Below are 10412 nucleotides of genomic sequence, written 5' to 3' on the forward strand. Positions count from 1 at the left end.
TTTGTATAAAATTTGCAGTTGAATGAGCATGCTCCGAGGGTGGACGTACGCATTGAATTGATAAGTTGCCAATGTTACATTGCTTGCACCCAAGTTCTATAGCCAGGATTTCATATTTGGGAGATTATATTTGCCCGTCGTGCCCGTTGCAAACCTTAAATCTCGAACTTTCCCAACTTCAACGCGAGTACCTTCGTTGGTTGTTGAGCAGAATATACTTTAAAGTCTTTGTTTATTTCTTGGTTTGTTCATTCCACCCCCTCTGAAAGTAATCCATGTCCAGTGGCATAACGGGCTGGCGGATTTCACCGTTAAGCCCCAGTCACATATAGACACGGATCCTCACGGATCAACACGGCAATGCCGGCATGATCCGGGGAGGTCCGGGATCGTTTTGCCCCGGATTGAGCGTAAACACGGCATCTACACGGCATCTTCACACGGATCTACACGGATCATGCCGGCAGAGCACGTCGTCAACACGGACCAACACGTCAGCAACACGGACCTCCACGTCAGCAACACGGACCAACACGTCAGCTACACGGACCAACACGTCAACAACACGGACCAACACGTCAGCTACAAGGACCAACACGGATCAACACGTCAGCAACACGGACCTACACGTCACCAACACGTCAGCTACACGGACCAACACGTCAGCTACACGGACCAACACGTAAGCTCAAGGACCAACACGGCAGCTTTATTGACTAGCACGGCAAATGAAAATCTGCTCATAATAATGAGCTGATATTTATTTATTATTTTTTTTCCTCATCCTTGTCGCAACATTATATTATGTTGTTTTTAAAAAAGGTATCAAAACTTAGAACTTCCTTAACCAGTAAAAACGCTGTTTTTTTTTATACAACACAGTTTACTGTTTTAACAGTAGTTGTTAAGTACTTTAAATCTTGAACGACAAATTTAATTTCAATTTGACTTGATATCACTTTATTGAAATCACAATAAAGGAAAGAAATTTACAAAGTCAATAGAAAACATAATAAAAAAAATAAGATAGGCCCAGGTCATGACTCATAACTGTCGATGCAGGGCAGTAGTATAAAACTTAATGTACAATTTTGATGTAACAGGTACATAACATTTATTTTAAGAAAATGAAATGTGAAATAATAATAACAGACAAAGTTGGGGTAAATATTAAAAAAAAAAGAGAAAAAGAATTATTCATACATGTACTAAGTTTACAAATATTAGGTTGGGGCCAATCTCCAAAGCGTAAGAAAATATCCTGAATCGTTTAATCATCCATTTAATCATAAATAAATTAAGCATGTTTGTGTCAACTGTTTAACAACTCCTGAAAGGTTCATAAAGTAAATAGCGTTGTAAAGATTTGATGGGAAAAAAGAACACGGACTGCCAAGGATACTCCAGGCAGCCACACGGACCTACACGGCAGCTACACGGACCTATACGGCAGCCACACGGACCTACACGGCAGCTACACGGACCATCCCGGATGGCTTTGCCAACCCGGCAGTCCACGGATGACGCCGGATGTTTTTGACAGTCAAAAACTGCCGTGTTGGCTTCCCGGACGTTCAAGGACCAACACGGACCACCCCGGACCTCCAAGGATGCCCAAGGCGCCAACACGGATCTCTCCCCGGACCACCCCGGATCAGATCCGGGGTCTATATGTGACTGGGGCTTAAGATTTAAACAAATGCCGGGAAAAAAGAAAAGGGAGAAAGGGGAAGAAAGGGAAGAAAAAGATGAAAGGGGGGAAAGAGAAAGGGAAAAGGTGAAGAAAAAAACTAAGAAAAAAACTTTAAAATGGTAAAACGTAAGGAAAGAGGGAAAGGAAGGAAAGAAGAACACGTGAGAAAGAACAAATCATCCAGAAATATTCATACATTAGCATAAGTAAGAAAAGGAAATAAATTTAAAAATGACAAAATGGCCAACAAAAGCGGAAAATGAAGGTAGAATGGAAAGAGACAAAAGTTAAATTGGATAATGAAGAAAAGGGACAAGAAAAAAAAGAGAAGAACTTAATAACACGACCGGACTGCCGAGGATTGAAAATAACGAACTGCAAGGACAACAGAATGCCAATTACTGATGGAGTTACCCTGCTAAAAAGACTTACAAATGAATAGATAAATAAATGAATAAATAAATAAATACATAAATAAATAAATAAATACATAAATACATAGATAAATAAATGAATAAATAAATAAATAAATAAATGGCACACAACTATAAGCTTGCTAAAACTTTGGGCAATAACGGTCGCAATCAGGACAAAATGTCCTTAGCCAGAGGCTAGAATACCCCCCTATATATGCCCCTACCTAAGTAGCGCTGGAAAGAGTTACCGTAAAAAGCTAAATTTCCAAAGCTACCGCGCTCTGCCCCAGACCCCATGCAGTAGGAGCTCTTCATATGTAACTTAAAGGTCTCTATAATAACGGGTCCCCTGTATGGCTCCTTCCTGCATGAACCTTTACGTTGAAGCACTGGCGTACGGGGGGGGCTTGGTTCCACAGCCAAGGGAAATAAAAATGAAGGATGCAACGGAATGAAATGAGTGGAAAGCAGTGAAATATGAGATGTGCTAAATTTGGACGCCTATGCCATGTCTACTGCGAGTTAAAATTAAAAAAGTATTTATATTGTTAAATTGCTTGACCAGGATACCAGAAAATTCAAGATAACAGAATATTCGTTCAAGCAAATACACCATTATTTTTTCAAAGCTCCCTTGAGCTTTTCCAACCCTTCTTGCGATTTAGCAAGTTTATCGTACTTTTCTAGGTATAACAATCCTGAAACGAATATTCACTCATTTCAGTGGGGTTTGTAACGTAAATAAGTAACAGGCATGTTTATTGTTCACTCTTCCATTGAATATCACTATTGACTCCAGACTTCGAGTTAGATAATTAATATCTAAGAATAAATGGATGATAAAGAGACAAAAGAAGACTAGCACACGATGGGACGCCGATGCTCCTGCGACATAATGGGTCATATATATTTCTGCTGTATTCTGCAGGGTCGCGTTAATTGCGGACAAGGGTGACTTATATCATTCTTCAATTATTTCGACTATTTCAGGGAAATCAATAATTCATGCCACCTCTTATTTATTTTTCAAATTTTACTCAACCACGTAGCCAGGATTTAATTTTGTAGAGGGCGGTAAGTGCACGCGAAGCGCGCTCCCTGCTAGGGGGCGGGTGCAGGGAGGGGGGAGGTATATCATCAAATTCCAATCAAAAGAAGGCGTCTCTTGCGTCTCTCGTACCCTTATTAACTCGAATTAAATTGAATTGCTTTGATTTAAAAAAAAACTTGTTTTCAAAATAAATTATGAGCTAAAAGATTTGAAATAAGATTGAAGAATTTGAAATAAACGTTTTATTTTATTTAGAAACAGAAGTAGTAAGACATGCCTACCTTGGTCACATCAGATTTGATTTAAATTTCGTTAATTGAAGTTAACTCAAGTCGCAAAACAGAGTAGAAGACGTGTATATGCAGGAAGGAAATAGGCCCTATTCCTTCCTTCCCGCGAATGGCGTTGAAACTCTGAATTTTCGATTTTTTTTCTGAAACTTTAATCTGTTATAATTTTGACATTTCATAGACTATAACTCGATTAAGAAGAAAAACGAGCTCAAAATGTGAAAGGGATGATGCAAGCTAGAAGAGGGACTTAATTTTCCTTTCTCATGCTCGCGAAGCACGGTAACCTTTGTGATTTATTTTGGAAGAAATAAAATTGTGTAATTTTTCTCATATTAAGTGCTTCCTTTTGTTTGATTAAAAAACTACAGTGATATTAAAAAAATTAAATCAATGGCTCAAAACAAGACAGGAGATGGATGTGCAACGATATGGAATAAAGTTTCATATCGTACATACTTCTGCATATAGCACGGCACGAATTTAATGTCTCCCCTTTTGAGCAGATACACTTTGCCAAAAAACTACTTGCTTAAAAGCGCCGGAAAGAAATATAATTTGGGGAGTCGGGAAGTGACGGTAAAGTTTACCCGCTCCGAACAGAAGAGCCGACATTTTGTGTCAATGCAATTAAAAAATAATAATTTCCATAGTATACTCCTTACACCCATACATAATTTCTGGCAAGAATATACGACTCCCACAGCCGGGAAGGGGGAAAACGAAGTAGAAAAAAGGTGTGGGAAACAAAAGGGAAAGGCAATTTTGATATTTTTCCCGCGCGAAAGCAAAATTTTGTATATATGAAGAAAGATTATCAACTTTTCGTTTCGGTTTTTTATTCTTTCGACAAAAAAGAAGGAAAAAGCAACGAAACTATACCTTTCTACCCTTTTCTCATTTCGCTTTTTCTCCTTTCCCTCTCCTTTTTTTTTCTTTTTGGGGGCGTTTTGGGGGTGGCGACCGCCCCCCCCCCTAGCCTGGCTACGCGCCTGTATAAACATCAGCATTAAGCATGTTAAGCTCTTTACAGACGTTATAATAATTATCATTATAATTATATAATACTATGTTTTACTCTTCAAAACAATTATTATGATTATTGACTTATCACCGTCATTATATATTATAATCATGCCTTGTTCTTTTCTTGCCGATACACTCTTATTTCTGAGGAGTCAAATTTGACTCGGAATGGCTCCAGCTGGGAATCAAAACTCTGTTTCGAGTCAAAGTGACTCGTGGAGTTTTTTTAAGTTGAGGCCAGATCATTTCCAGTCAAATGGATTCAGAATCTGAATCACTTTTTCATCACCAGATAAGTTTCTTTATCGGCTAATACGCATATCACAATGGCATGAATGGCTCAGAATACCCGCATTCAAATTCTCAGGTCATGCGCTTAAAACCCCGGGCTTAAAACACGACAAATGTTGTCAAGGGTCTATGAATACGAATAGAAGAAGTTTCGAGATAGAACCTCTTTGGTCTCGCCCTGTATATAACATTGAAAACCAGTTTGGTATAATAACAATACTTTCTCTTGTTTAGGCTTGGCGAACAAAAAGCAAGGTGCACCTTCGTAGGATTGTTATGAAGCAAGGCATGAATTTATAGTTACTGCCAAACAAAGGTGTTACGTAATGTGAATGATTTTTTTAAAAGTATTTTTACAAGTATATGTAACAAGCAATAGGTTGGGATTTAGCTTGGATTTCTACTTCCTGTGGAGTTCATTTCCATAAGCATTGTAGGCCTACATGTTATGAACGTAGTCAATTTCAAGCGGCAGTTATCCAATTTGAAAAGTCAATGGAATAAACGAAAAATATATCTGGAGATTCAACAATACTTCTAAGAGTTTTACCGAACATTGCTAGTAAGACATCTTAAAGACTGTACTTACTTGACTTACATTTAACCCAAGATACCAACAACAACAACAACAACAGCGTGGTGCATCCGCTGACCTCCTCGCCCAGTAATTCTTTCACAAGTAACTCTTTGGGAATTTACTTTGGATTAATTAAATCGGCCATAATAAGCTAGTTCACAGTTAAGTCATTCCTGTGATGACCTCGAGTTTATAAATTTCCACAGATGATTCAAATTAAACAGAAAATTCCATATTTTGGCATATAATCTCTGCGTAAACTGTGAAAGAGATTATGTTTCTTGAGTATAGCGTATACATGTATTTTCTTCTTGAACAATTAATTGAATAAATCATTCTTACATTGGGGTATCATGGAAGCCACCTTGAGTAAAAAACATCGTATTCTTACATGTCTGGCTTGGCAATAATTCCAATTCATGTATAATTATCTTCTCATGAGGGAGTTCAGATTTCAATATTAAGCCTCAGTGTTTGGATTTCATTTCACAAATTGTACTATGTCAATCAATCCTCTGGCATTTTTTAGGTCAGTTAGTTCGGTCTGCAATAATCTTTATCTTTACATTTTCATAATTTATTTGTAAATTGCCTTACTTTGGGAAAGATCTCATCAGATATCAGACATTCTTGCATAAAGGTCTTTACTGAAATCATTGGATAATCCTGAAGATTTGGAGTCTATAAATACTGTGCGCAAGTACTACTTACGCACAGTATTTATAGACTCCGAATCTTAGTAGGCAAACCAAGCATGAACTCTATGCTATCCAACAGTAGAGTATGGAACAGCAACCCCTCAGCGTTTTATGGATACCTATACCTCAAGTTGGCTCACCTTGTCTGATCGAGCAGTTTCCTTTCACGGCACCCATTTTACCAAAACTCGAAAAAATATCAATATCTTTATTAAATGCCTTGTTCAATGGCGCAGTCGGGGATCGAACCCCAGAATTACATGTGTCTAGTCAGGAGTCCTATATAGTCTACTCTACCAACATGACTTCTATATCAGGCCCTACAACATGTACAATTCAGACGTACACTTAGGGTAGACCTATAACGACAAAAGCGGATAAAAGTATCTCGGATGAGTTGCTATTTATTGTTACAGACAAAAAATATTCTGAAATATAGTTTTATGTCATGTGTTCTATACGCCCTGGATACTACCACACCAATTCATTAAATAGTGGATTGAAGCTATATCAACACAAGACAAAATCCCAGATACCGCCCTCTATGATTTTACACGTAGTGGGAAATTACAGAGAACCGTGGAATTATGTCGAAAAGCAATCGACAAAAACAGTGGACAATTTGCACTTCCAGGGTTTTCCCATTTTATTCCATTTCCGTTTTATTTATTCATTTAGTTATTCATGTATTTATTTATCTAGTTCTTTTCTTTCTTTCTACGTTCCCCTACTTTCATATATATATATATATATATATATATATATATATATATATATATACACAACAAAAAAAGTAAGTCCCCCCTAAATCAAATTGCTGTAACTTTTGAACAGAATTATTTTGATATATGATATTTCGTAGGTGGTTTTCTACACTCATTAAGCAACTCCTAAGAAAAGATGAGATTGATCGGTTGAGTCATGCATGAGAAATTAAAGATTGAATTAAAAATGACCATTTTTGAAAGTCACAAGAGTCGTTTTTCAGATTGTGCAAATACAATGTTGGGCAAAAGTTGTTGTTAGGTGAATTTTATGGTGTTAATGCTGTTTTATATCCATCATTTAGCCACTCCAAACACAATTTTGATATCGTATGTTCATGGTTGATTGAGCACAATATTGCAGGGGTCGCAGAAGCGGGTGGGGGGGGGGGCGGGGGGCCCCACTTTTTTCCAAAAACATTTGCAAAAATGTAAAAATGATTACGATTGTGATTTTTTGCATGGTCAGCCCCCCCCCCCCCCCCTTTGGCTAAGTCCCTCCCCCACACTTTGAAAACCGTTCCGCGGCCCTTGTATTGTGACGTATCATCATAGGAGTTTTTGGCAGTATCCTCTACAACTTGTTAGGTCATATTAAAATTTGAAAATGTTGGTGTCTCCCCAGATTATACGCCCCTCCCCCATTTTTAAATTCTGGATCCACCCCTGATTTGTCCATAAATTAAACTGATCATGAGAAATTGTTAGGAAAAGAATACATTTATGCAGTAAAAAGAGTATTTATTCCTAAGTTTTCGAATGTGCTCGCTCAACCATGAAAATGTTAAAAGTTCGGAAAGTGTGTGGTGATAGAAATGATAGATGATAAAAACAACAGCAATTAAAGTCACATTTGAAACCGAATTCGCCCCCAATATTCACCTTATTACCCTTTAAAATGAGTCTGTGACATTGAAAATACCCATTTTCCCACTTTGATGCGTGCTCACTCATCCATGAAAAAACAAATCGATTTCATTTTTGCACAGAATTCTGCCCATAGGTTGATAAACATGACTCCCAAATGACATTGCTAAAGACAGCCTTGATAAAAAGTTCCACCATATTGAATAAGGGGTTACTTATTCTTAAACATATGCACCCATAATGTACACAAGTCTATGAGAGAGGAAGTCAAAATTTTAACAAATATGAAATAAGGGTTTGTTTCATGGACGGTTTTTGTTACTTCTGCCAACAGTTATTTCATGAAACTTTGCACATGGCTTCAGAGTAACACTATCCAAAAGGCGCGCACACCAAAATAACAATTCGATACGGCCCAGAGTGGGGCCAAGGCCTTGAACTTTCTTCTCATTTGCATAATTTTCGAATAGTGTGTGCTCACTGATGCATTAAACGTCGGGATTTTCATAAAAATCAAATCAAATGAACCATGCAAGGAGGTTTGTGACAGATATCCATATTTACAAATGGCATTTTTTCCAATAACGTAAAAAAGAGCTAATCACATTCCACATGTTCATTCAAGCGTGAATGTTTAATTAAACGCCTTTGAATCATTGAAGCATGTTAATTGGTCATGAACATAACGAAAAACTTTATAAAGGATCAGTTTCAGTTACCAAAATGAAACAATACTTGCCTATGATATTTGAAAATCGCATTTTTTTGTTTTCAATAAATGTTCATTGAACCGTGAAACGATGAATATTGTTGAAGATACTCTTCCCAAAAATAACTGTCATCATATTCTATCATTTTATTGATAAAAATGTGTAAAAAATCCAATTGTGGCAAATTTGGACTTGTGTTTATTCAACCGTGAAATTTAGCCAAAAAATTGTATCGTCTTTTAGAAAGTACCTTTTACAAGCCTTCTGACTATTTTTCATGATGAGAATGTGGAATCAGTTCCAATAAAATGGAATCAAAGTCATGATATTTGGCTTGTGACTTTTGAAAAGTGACATTTTTGCCTTCTGACGGTGCTCACTGAAGCATGACGTAAAATACGTCCATAACATTTACTCAGATGGTAGCTTATAAAATTACCTACACGCTCATGTAAAAATATATCAAAAACTCGCATTGGTTCGGAAATTATTGATGTTTGTTCAAGGGGGGACTTACTTTTTTTGTTGTGTATATATAGGGATGGGAGGGGACCTGGCATTGTACGCACTGCCACACCCCCCCCCCCTCCGCCACTGGTGAATCCCTGATCCTAACAGGGGGCTCAAAGTACAATCATGATATACCGAACAAAAATAATGTGTTCATTGACATATAGCAACGAACCTGTCTAATCGCATAGCCACTAATTGAAAGTGGCTTTTACTTTGGAAGCCCCCATGACATGGCCTTCATAAGCTGGAGTGATCTGAAATCTGATACATCTACCCATTGGCGGCGGAAGCCAAGAAATTTAGGGGGGACCACCAAAATTTTTTGACAAGCCAAAAAAAAAGGTTATATATCAACCAAAATTTTAGGGGGACCGACAAAAAAATTTGACAAGCAAAAAAAAAAAAAAAAAAAAAGTCATCAACGAAAAATTAAGGGGGGGGGATCGCCCCCCACCTCAAATTTAGGGGGGGACACGTCCCCCCGCTTCCGCCGCCTATGCATCTACCGGACCAAACTTTTCTGCTTGTTATTACAATATTATGTCTGTTGTTGTGGTTTGAATTGTGCCTTCGTTATGAAAACCGAATAGAATAGGTTTTTCATATAGCTTAAATAGTTATTGTTCAAGCCAATGAAAAATTCAACATGTCTTTTCTTTGTCATTCATCAGTGTTTGCTAATTTCGGACTTGACAATTTACTGCCGTTTGCCACCGTACAGAATAGTAAACGAATTCCCCCGGATGAATATTGTCTTCAGGCAGCGATTAACATTTCCTTGGAAAGTAGAGCATTTCGTGACACTTGTAGTCAGATCCGACAACTTTCTTAGATTTTGATCGGTTGATTATGACTGTTATGTCCGCCTCACAACCGGGAGGTCGGGGGTTCAAACCCCGGCCGCGTCAGACCAAAAGACGTTAAAAGATGGGAGTTGCTGCTACCCTGTTTGGCGTTCAACGATTAAAGGGATAGAGCCTCGTCGATCTGGCGCTGGACAGGAGCTGCCGGGCCCACGATCAATTGGGCAAAATGAATTTTCGGAGTATTTCATTTCATGTCTATAGTCCTTTTATGAAACGCTCCCATGGCGAGCAGGTGCTCTTTAGAAATTTTTAAGGTACATTTAGAGCAAACATTCTGGAGAGTACGGTGACAATAGGCGACAAGTTACCGATCCCACACCTGCTCCACCTCCCGGGGGGGGGGGGGGGGGGCACTCAGTATATAATGCATAGTGGGTATGTGCCGCGGAGGGGACCCCCATTTTCACACTCAAATTTCCGTTCCAAGGCATAGCATTTTTGTCTTATTGAGAAAAAGAACAAAGAAAGCCGCTCCAAAGCATAGCATTTTCTTCATATCGAGAAAAAAGAAGAAAGATATCCGCTCCAAAGCTTCGCATATTTTCCGTTACGCCGTTCCGGTCGCATTGATCTGCTTCGATGAGCCGCAATTTTGGTGAAAAGCGGCCGGAGAGCGATGTCCGACCATCGCATCTGCGCTAGCGCAGCCG

The sequence above is a fragment of the Lytechinus pictus genome, chromosome 1 (assembly GCF_037042905.1).
Source record: "Lytechinus pictus isolate F3 Inbred chromosome 1, Lp3.0, whole genome shotgun sequence".
Lineage (NCBI taxonomy): Eukaryota > Metazoa > Echinodermata > Echinoidea > Temnopleuroida > Toxopneustidae > Lytechinus > Lytechinus pictus.